This window comes from Salvelinus namaycush, chromosome 3 (assembly GCF_016432855.1).
Source record: "Salvelinus namaycush isolate Seneca chromosome 3, SaNama_1.0, whole genome shotgun sequence".
NCBI lineage: Eukaryota > Metazoa > Chordata > Actinopteri > Salmoniformes > Salmonidae > Salvelinus > Salvelinus namaycush.
Window position 1 is genome coordinate 76,968,590 of NC_052309.1, and position 10,194 is coordinate 76,978,783.

The following is a 10,194-nucleotide window of genomic DNA, read 5'->3' on the forward strand; positions in this document are numbered from 1 at the left end:
TTAATTACAGTACCTCACACTCCATACATTTTCCCAGACACTAAGTCACCTTGAGAATAGGGCTTGGGATCCTATCAGTTGTGGTGGGGGGGGGGGGGGGGGGGGGGGGGGGGGGAATGAGGGCAGGGGAGGGGGAGAGCCAGAGAGAGAGTCCAGCTAACATGAGCAGCTGAAAATGGCTGTCAAATGTTTGCAAATGAAAAAGACACACACATAAACTTTGTATCCAGGAGGGTAACAAAGCCAATCCAACCACATGACTGTGTGAGGACTGTAACTTAATCTGCATTTATCCCTCAAATATATACAACAGGACGCTACAGAATAAATCTTTCTTTCTTATGTTTGTAGTGGAGCATTTTAATAAAATACCCATAGAATTCTGTATAACTCCTCTAATGGCAAGGGCACAGTAGATTTGTGTCCGTCTGTGTAGGCTACAGAAAATATCCCCTAGGCTGACCATTACAATATCATCCAGTGAAGTAGCAATCAAGTAGTGAGAAATATTTTTCATCCACAAAATATTTTACTATTCAGACTGAATAGTAAATTATCTTAAAGTCGATCAAATTGTAACATTTCACCAATATTTGATGAAATCCTAATCCATCACACAGTAAACAAATGCATTAAAATGACAGGATCCTCCTCAGACCGTAGCCTGGGTTGTAATGGGCTAATGATTCATGGGGCATTGAAAAGGCCTCTGTGTGGAGGACTGCTCTAAATCTAATCAGGGCCATTTCTTATGCCAGCAGGGCATAGTAATAAAGTTGGCAACACTTGGTTACTGCTTTGTGTTCCTCCTCATTTCTCATCACAGCCCAGACACCACAGTGGAGGGCAACACACACCGTAGCAGCCTATCTGCTGTAGCAGTAATTGGAAGATGTAATTCGATTATCCTGATACTACCTGGGGCCAACCATCGCCTATGGTAAATGTGTATTATTAATGTAATGAATTTGGCATCCTATTTACAGGGCTAATGGTAACTACTTCTAAACGTCCCATAATCCAATTGCCATGGATGAATGAAAGTATAACTAGCTACATGTTGAAATGATGGTGTCCTTTGTTGGGCAAATCAGATGTCAATGTAGCCGACATAAACCCAAACTCACTCTGAATTTACTTTCACATACAGCTTGGGTATGAGAAATTAAAGGAGTTACTTTCAACTATTCTATGTTATTTAGCTAGTCTACACAAAGGAGTATGAAAGCTGATCAATGTCTAAATGTGTTGACAAGATAGCTCAGCTGAAACAAACACAGCTTGTTTGCTAAGCAGGGTATATACAGGTAGGCATCTGGATGGTGGACTTGTTCTCACTGAAATGCATTACTCCTCCTATACCAGTAGGAGTCCCTGATCAGGCAGAAATCATTGGATTGTGAGGGATGTTGATTCAAGCACAACATTTTACTATTAACCTTGAAACAAGGTCAAATAAAACGTATAATCAAATTAAAAATTCTACGGAGTTTCAACCACCCAATATATATAGAATATAGGATGAAGAATATTTTTTACATTTCTATGTGGAATTTTCAATGCAATTTCAATGTATACATATTTCTGATGACGACAACCTGTTTGTCAGGTTAAGTCAATGTATTTAATTTCAATGTTTACAACACTGGTTGGAATTAGATGAAAACACTACTGAAAACCCTCCCACTTGCTAGCCAATAGATTTTCTCAAGGAGTTTTCATTCAATAGGGTTTTCAGTACATTTATCTAAAGCCATCCCTTTAAATTTGGTGTACCTTTAATTTGACATTTCTGGAAAGACTCACTGCTCCTAGAGCACTACCTGATTCTAATAATTAGCTGGTTGATAAACTGAATCAGGTTAGCTATAAATGGGGTTGGAGTGAAAACCTACAGGAAGGTAGCTCTCCAGGAACAGGGTTGGAGAGAGCTGCACTAGAATATATGAAGAGAACGTTCAGAATATTTGTAATCAATGAAAGAAAGCCATATAAATACACACATATTAGTCTCCTTTACAGCACTTTACTCTGATCTTGTATATTATTTAGGGTTAGGAAAGTATTTATTCATTAAAAAAACAGGTTTGGAGAGCCTTTATGCACTAAATATATTGGTGAATAAAACATACAGTGGTTTGATTCATCCGGAAAGTTACCATATTCAATTATTCAATCCATTAAATATTGGAAGGTGAGAAAAGTGTACAATAGGTGTTGAACAGTAGTCTTATGAATCTACCCTAATAATCCTCACTAATCAAGGAACCGTGATGACAACGGTCCAGTCGTAAACAGTGCGCCAGGCTCCAGGTTTAAACTGCTACATATGGTCTACATTCCATAATGATTCAAATAGGCTACATGCCCCGAATTATTACACAACTTGTAATACGTTAGCCTAATATTATCCACTATTGCTAACGATCCTCAGGAACAACCATGCCAACCTGACAGAGGACAAACTAACGATGTAATGGAATGATGCAAAATGTAAGGAAACTAACACTAAAGTCAGTGACAGATATACATGTATGTGGGTATAACTGACGGTGGATAGTAGCTAATATTAAAAAAAACTGTGAAAAGTCTGGGCATATAATTAAAACATTCCATGAATCATAAATCAACTCCGAAATCAACAGGGAGTACAGGAGGGGACTGAGCACGCACTCCTGAGCCCCCAGTTTTGAGGATCAGCGTGGCAGATGTGTTGATGCCTACCCTTACCACCTGGGAGCGGCCCATCAGGAAGTCCAGGATCCAGTTGCAGAGGGAGGTGTTTAGTCCCAGGGTCCTTAGCTTAGTGATGAGCTTTGTGGGCACTATGGTGTTGAACGCTGAGCTGTAGTCAATGAACAGCATTCTCACATAGGTGTTCCTTTTGTCCAGGTGGGAAAGGGCGGTGTGGAGTGCAATTGAGAATATGTCATTCGTGGATCTGTTGGGGCGGTATGCGAATTGGAGTGGGGTCTAGGGTTTACGGCATGATGGTGTTGACGTGAGCCATGACCAGCCTTTCAAGCACTTCGTGACTACCGACATGAGTGCTACGGGGCGGTAATCATTTAGGCAGGTTACCTTCAGACTCGGTCAGGGAGAGGTTGAAATGTCAGTGAAGACACTTGCCAGTTGGTCCGCGCATGCTTTGAGTATACGTCCTGGTAATCCTTCTGGCCCCCGCCTTTGTGAATGTTGATCTGTTTAAAGGTCTGGCTCACATCGGATACGGAGAGAGTGATCACACAGTCATCCGGAACAGCTGATGCTCTCATGCATGCTTCAGTGTTGCTTCAGTGTCTATAGCTTATCATGAGGTATTCTACCTTAGGCAAGCAATACCTTGAGACTTCTTTAATATCAGACATCGCGCAGTTATTGACAAATAGACACACACCCCCGCCCCTCGTCTTACCAGACGTAGCTGCTATGTCCTGCCGATGCACGGAGAAGCCAGTCAGCTCTATATTATCCGTGTCGTCGTTCAGCCACATCCCGTTGGTAGGACAGTCTTAATCGTAGATCGTCCAGTTTGTTTTCCAATCATTGCACGTTGGCCAATAATACGGAGGGTAGTGGTGGTTTAGCTACTCGTCGGCAAATTCTTACAAGGCACCCCACCCTCCTCCCTCTTTTTCTCCGTCTTTTCTTCACGTTGATGACAGAGATTTGGGCCTTGTCTTGATAAAGCAGTATATCCTTTGCATCGGACTCATTAAAGAAAAAATGATTGTCCAGTTTGACAGCAACATCATGTACAAAATGAGTTACAAACATTGCGAAAAAACAAACAAAAAAGCACAGTTGGTTAGGAGCCCGTAAAACGGCAGCCATCCCCTCAGGCGCCGTTTATGTGTGCTTAACTCAGGTGGGAATTCCCCTTTTAAAGCTTAGATTCCCCCCCCCCTGGACCAGGCTGCTGCTACTGCTGGCTCTACTGCTGGCTGGATCTACTGCTGGCTGGATCTACTGCTGGCTGGCTCTAAAGCTGGCTGCTGGCTACACTGCAGGCCGGCTCTACTGCTAGCTGCTAGCTCTACGGCTGTCTGCATGGCTCTACTGCTAGCTGGCTCTACTGCTGGCTGCGGGCTCCACTGCTGGCTCTACTGCTGGCTGCTAGCTTTACTGTTTGCTGCTAGCTCTACGGCTGGCTGGCTCCACTGCTGGCTGGCTGGCTCTATGGTTGGCTGCTGGCTCCACTGCTGACTGTATGGCTGGCTCTACTGCTGGATGGCTCCACTGCTGGTTGGCTCTACTGCTAGCTGCTAGCTCTACGGCTGCCTGCTCGCTCTACTGCTGGCTCTACTGCTGGCTGATTATAAAGCTGGCTGCTAGCTCCACTGCTGGCTGGTCCTACTGCTAGCTGCTAGCTCTATTACTGCCTGCTGGTTCTACTGCTGGCTGGCTCTACTGCTGGCTGGCTCTACTGCTAGCTGGCTCTAAAGCTGGCTGCTGGCTCCACTGCAGGCTGGCTCTACTGCTAGCTGCTAGCTCTACGGCTGCCTGCTGGCTCTACTGCTGGCTGGCTCCACTGCTGGCTGGCTCTACGGCTGGCTGCTGGCTCCACTGCTGGCTCTACTGCTAGCTGGCTCTAAAGCTGGCTGCTGGCTCCACTGCAGGCTGGCTCTACTGCTAGCTGCTAGCTCTACGGCTGCCTGCTGGCTCTACTGCTGGCTGGCTCCACTGCTGGCTGGCTCTACGGCTGTCTGCTGGCTCCACTGCTGGCTCTACTGCTGGCTGGCTCTACTGCTGGCTGGCTCTACTGCTGGCTGGCTCTATGGCTGGCTGGCTCTACGGCTGGCTGCTGGCTCCACTGCTGGTTGGCTCTACTGCTAGCTGCTAGCTCTACGGCTGCCTGCTGGCTCTACTGCTGGCTGACTCTACTGCTGGCTGGCTCTAAAGCTGGCTGCTGGCTCCACTGCTGGCTGGCTCTACTGCTATCTGCTATCTCTACTTCTGCCTGCTGGTTCTACTGCTGGCTGGCTCTACTGCTGGCTGGCTCTAAAGCTGGCTGCTGGCTCCACTGCAGGCTGGCTCTACTGCTAGCTGCTAGCTCTATGGCTGTCTGCATGGCTCTACTGCTAGCTGGCTCTACTGCTGGCTGGCTCTACGGCTGGCTGTTGGCTCCACTGCTGGCTCTACTGCTGGCTGTTAGCTTTACTGCTGGCTGCTAGCTCTACGGCTGGCTGCTAGCTCTACTGCTGGCTGGCTCTACGGCTGGCTGCTGGCTCCACTGCTGGCTCTACTGCTGGCTGGCTCTACTGCTGGCTGGCTCTACTGCTGGCTCCACTGCTGGCTCTACTGCTGGCTGGCTCTACTGCTGGCTGGCTCTATGGCTGGCTCTACTGCTGGCTGGCTCTACTGCTGGCTGCTGGCTCCACTGCTGGTTGGCTCTACTGCTAGCTGCTAGCTCTACGGCTGCCTGCTGGCTCTACTGCTGGCTGGCTCAACTGCTGGCTGGCTCTAAAGCTGGCTGCTGGCTCCACTGCTGGCTGGCTCTACTGCTAGCTGCTGGCTCTAGTGCTGGCTGGCTCTACTGATAGCTGGCTCTAAAGCTGGCTGCTGGTTCCATTGCAGGATGGCTCTACTGTTAGCTGCTAGCTCTACGGCTGCCTGCTGGCTCTACTGCTAGCAGGCTCAACTGCTGGCTGGCTCTATGGCTGGCTGCTGGCTCCACTGAAGGCTCTACTGCTGGCTGTTAGCTTTACTGCTGGCTGCTAGCTCTACGGCTGCCTGCTGGCTCTACTGCTAGCAGGCTCTACTGCTGGCTGGCTCTATGGCTGGCTGCTGGCTCCACTGCTGGCTCTACTGCTGGCTGCTAGCTTTACTGCTGGCTGCTAGCTCTACGGCTGGCTGGCTGGCTCTACTGCTGGCTGGCTTTACTGCTGTCTGGCTCTACGGCTGGCTGCTGGCTCCACTGCTGGCTCTACTGCTGGCTGCTAGCTTTACTGCTGGCTGCTAGCTCTACGGCTGGCTGGCTGGCTCTACTGCTGGCTGGCTTTACGACTGGCTGCTGGCTCCACTCTGGCTCTACTGCTGGCTGGCTCTACTGCTGGCTCTACTGCTGGCTGGCTCTACGGCTGGCTGCTGGCTCCACTGCTGGCTGGCTCTACTGCTATCTGCTAGCTCTATGGCTGCCTGCTGGCTCTACTGCTGGCTCTACTGCTGGCTGGCTTTACGATTGGCTGCTGGCTCCACTGCTGGCTGGCTCTACTGCTGGCTCTACTGCTGGCTGGCTCTACGGCTGGCTGGCTCTACTGCTATCTGCTAGCTCTATGGCTGCCTGCTGGCTCTACTGCTGGCTGGCTCTACTGCTAGCTGCTAGCTCTACGGCTGCCTGCTGGCTCTACTGCTGGCTGGCTCTAAAGCTGGCCGCTGGCTCCACTGCTGGCTGGCTCTACTGCTAGCTGCTAGCTCTACTGGTAGCTGCTAGCTCTACGGCTGCCTACTGGGTCTACTGCTGGCTGGCTCCACTGCTGGCTGTTTCTACTGCTAGCTGCTAGCTCCAAGCTCTACGGCTGCCTACTGGGTCTACTGCTGGCTGGCTCCACTGCTGGCTGTTTCTACTGCTAGCTGCTAGCTCCAAGCTCTACGGCTGCCTGCTGGCTCTACTGCTGGCTGGCTCTACTGCTGGCTGGCTCTACGGCTGGCTGCTGGCTCCACCGCTGGCTGCTAGCTTTACTACTGACTGTAATCCCCTGTGGAGCATGCCTTTGGCAGTGGTCAAGACAAGGGCAATGGGAGTGCCCTAATGGGACTTGGACCCTCTTTCCCCTCACTCCATTCCCCCTGACTTTTCAACTCACATGCATAGCAGAGAGACATGGAGGGCGGACAGGCCCATCATTACCTAATGCTATTGCCTTTCTCATAATGAGAGTGCCTGTGTCAAGGTTAGGAGAAAAGGAGAACATTCCCTTTCCCTCGTTCATTCACCTTTTCACTTTTCATTTGTGAAAGCAGAGTTGATTATGGTGGACTGTGTTCAGTGTTAGTATGCATGCCAGAGATTGTGTTGGTAATACCAAGTCAAAGAGATCAAAGTGGAACCAATGGCATCTGAATGATCCCTACCAGTGGATGAATGTCCCACTTCTCAACATGTCAATCAATCTGGTCTGATAAAGAATAGAGACAACTTAGAAAATAATAAACGTTATCAAATATGTATTTCCTATTTGAATATGGATTCATCACAACCTTACTATTCACAATTGTGGCAGACTAGTCTAGATGAACAAAATGCACTGTGAAATGATGAACAGCAGCCCTGAATGATCAATCTTCAATTAACAACTGTTGATCCATAAATGTCCATATTTCCCATCCCAACACTGGTTTTAAAATCTCAAATCCCTTCCGCAAAGAGGGAAATGCAGTTAGCCGTGTCATCGAGAACTTTCTCTCTATAGGCAGCACGATCCATCAGCGCTGGTTGATACATTTATTGTTTTCTGCCCTGCAGTCAATGAGCCTGTAGTCTGGCTACATGGAATCGACTCACCCTCATACGCTCCTATGGATTTCACTATCACACACATTCCAGATGGTTGACTCCTGATCATTTTTGTTATTGATTTTCCTCACAAGGCCAAATGTGGCCTGTGACACCTTGGGAGAAATTACCACATTAATCTACTGTGATACGTACAGAACAGTAGAGGTTCCACTCCACAAAGTTAACTCTCTCTCTCTCAAACGATGTGTTCAGTGCCAAACACGCTTTATTTAGCCCGGTGAAGTTTCCTATGCAGTAGGAAGGTTTTGTGGCTTTACACGTACACAACACCGTGGTTTTAAGCAGCCTCCTCTGCTTAAAACCCCCTAGCTTCATCATCAAACAGCCATGTATTGTTGTTCGCCACCCCTAATGTAATTGTCACTGCAGTATACATTAAGTAGAGGTTGAAGGACATGGATGGAGGCCAGTCCAACTCAACCTCTGTCAATGACTCTGCAGCAGCTTTAGCTAGCGCCTCACCACATCACTCTGACTGACACCAGTCTGCTGATAAGGCCAGCTAGCGAGCAGCCTAAACTCCACCTCTGTCTCCCTTCTAGCTCCTCTCCCTGTCCTGTGTGGGGTACAGGGCCCCAGCGGTAGGCTTGGCTCTTTGTAAGTAGTGAATTACCCAACCCCAGGACATAGCACTGCAGGGTCCCGTTGAGGTGTGAGGCACTACTTCACAACCCTACTGGGGAGCGCTCGGAAACAAAGGGCTGTCTAATTAGGAAGTGCTTGAGTCTCATTAATCTCCTCTCCACTCCCAGATAGAGGAGAAGGGAGGGAAATCTAATTGTTTGCGTTGTAGGATCAACTCTTTTTTTCTCTGTACTGCTCTTCACCCATTCAATTGGAGACTGAAAATGAGCTAATAAAAAGCAGGAGTGTCAAGATACCGTGGGATGAAAGGGAGGAGGAGGAAGGTGAGAGAGGGGGATCAAGAGAGTGTTTTATGAGAGAGAGAGAGAGAGAGAGAGAGAGAGGGGTGGAAAGATTACAGGGTGGGTTTACAGTGCCCTGGATGCTGCTTTTTGGAGCGGCGGACGGAAGTTTCCCCAGAGGAAATCAGCTGGGAAGCCAAATTCATTTATTTGTTCGGTCCTTCTTATCACTGTGAAACGATCCCATACGAGCCCCACATCTCTGGAAGCAGGGCCACATCGACCTTGACCCCGGGGCTAAGAGCTACTCTTTGCCCCACGTGGTTGTTACGCAACACCCCTCTATTTCTGATCTCCTATCAGCGTATTTCACTCTGAGATGAAGAGTGGATATATACTGTAACCACCAGAGAATGAGATACAACATATTGTCATGAATGACTACATCAATGTCATAACACAATGATATAAATAGACTCAAGGAAACAGATCAGGGTTCTGCTACAAATGTGTTTGCTGTACCTCATCTAATGTATTTTACCCCAAAAAACACAGCAGATATTTCTTGTGTCAATAACGTCTGACTTCAGTAACCACCAAACAGCAGTAAACCTCTACTAGTGTAGTGTGAGGCGGCAGCAAGCGAGAAGCCCCAGGTGTGAGAGTGCTTTGACAGTTAGTCCACAGCGCCCACTGAGACAGCAGTAATGGGTCTGTGTGACTCCACTAGCTACAACACTGAATCTGGTGAGGAAGGGAAGACACGCCCGGTGAGACCAGGGACACCATTCCAATTTCCTCTGAGTGCAATTCACACAGGGATAAGGCAAAACAGTCCAGACAGCTCAATGAGCAAACCCTTCAGCACTACCTTCTATATGTTCCTACTCACAGAGGTTAGAGCTTGTGAGAGAGAAAGAGAGAGAGAGAGAGAGAGAGAGAGAGAGAGAGAGAGAGAGAGAGAGAGAGAGATTGGTGGTAAGGCCCTCTTTATCAGCAACAGAAGAAAGGCCATTTAATCTCCATTTAATCACACTTTAATAGATCACTAATTTGAAAGAGTGTGAGAGAACGAGAGAAGAAGAGAAAGAGAGAAAGGAACTAGGTGAAGAACTTGCACCAGTGTTTGCTGCTCTGTGACAGTAACAAGAGCTGAGTGTGTTCCTTTCTCTCAGCCACTTTTAGCCCTGTGTTGTGTGTCTCAATTCCCACTGGTCTTGACTCCTGGAGTCAATGAGTCAAGGACAACACAAATTTGCCCACTCCTTGGTTGGCCCCCTGACACCAGAGTTTCTGCAGTGAGCAGAAAAGGGCAGGGATCATGCAACGACCTTGTCTGTTTGCCATGGTCCCTCTCTCACTCTGCACTCAAAGGATATTGGAGGTGTTCCAATCATGTTCTTATGGCTTGGGGCAGTATTGAGTAGCTTGGATGAATAAGGTGCCCAGAGTAAACTGCCTGCTACTCAGTCCCAGAAGCTAAGATATGCATATTATTAGTATATTTGGATAGAAAACACTCTGAAGTTTCTAAAACTGTTTGAATGATGTCTGTGAGTATAACAGAACTCATATGGCAGGCAAGAACCTGAGAAAAAATCCAACCAGGAAGTGGGAAATCTGAGGTTTGTAGGTTTGCTGCTTGTTTGATGCTTCTACTGTGAAGTAGGGGGGAATAAAAGCTGATTGAGTCAGGTGTCTGGCAGAGTGCCACGAGCTCACTCAGACACGCCCCCGCGAGAGGTAGCTGCATTCCTTCTCCTTTCTAAAGACAAAGGAATTCTCCGGTTGAAACATTAATGAAGATTT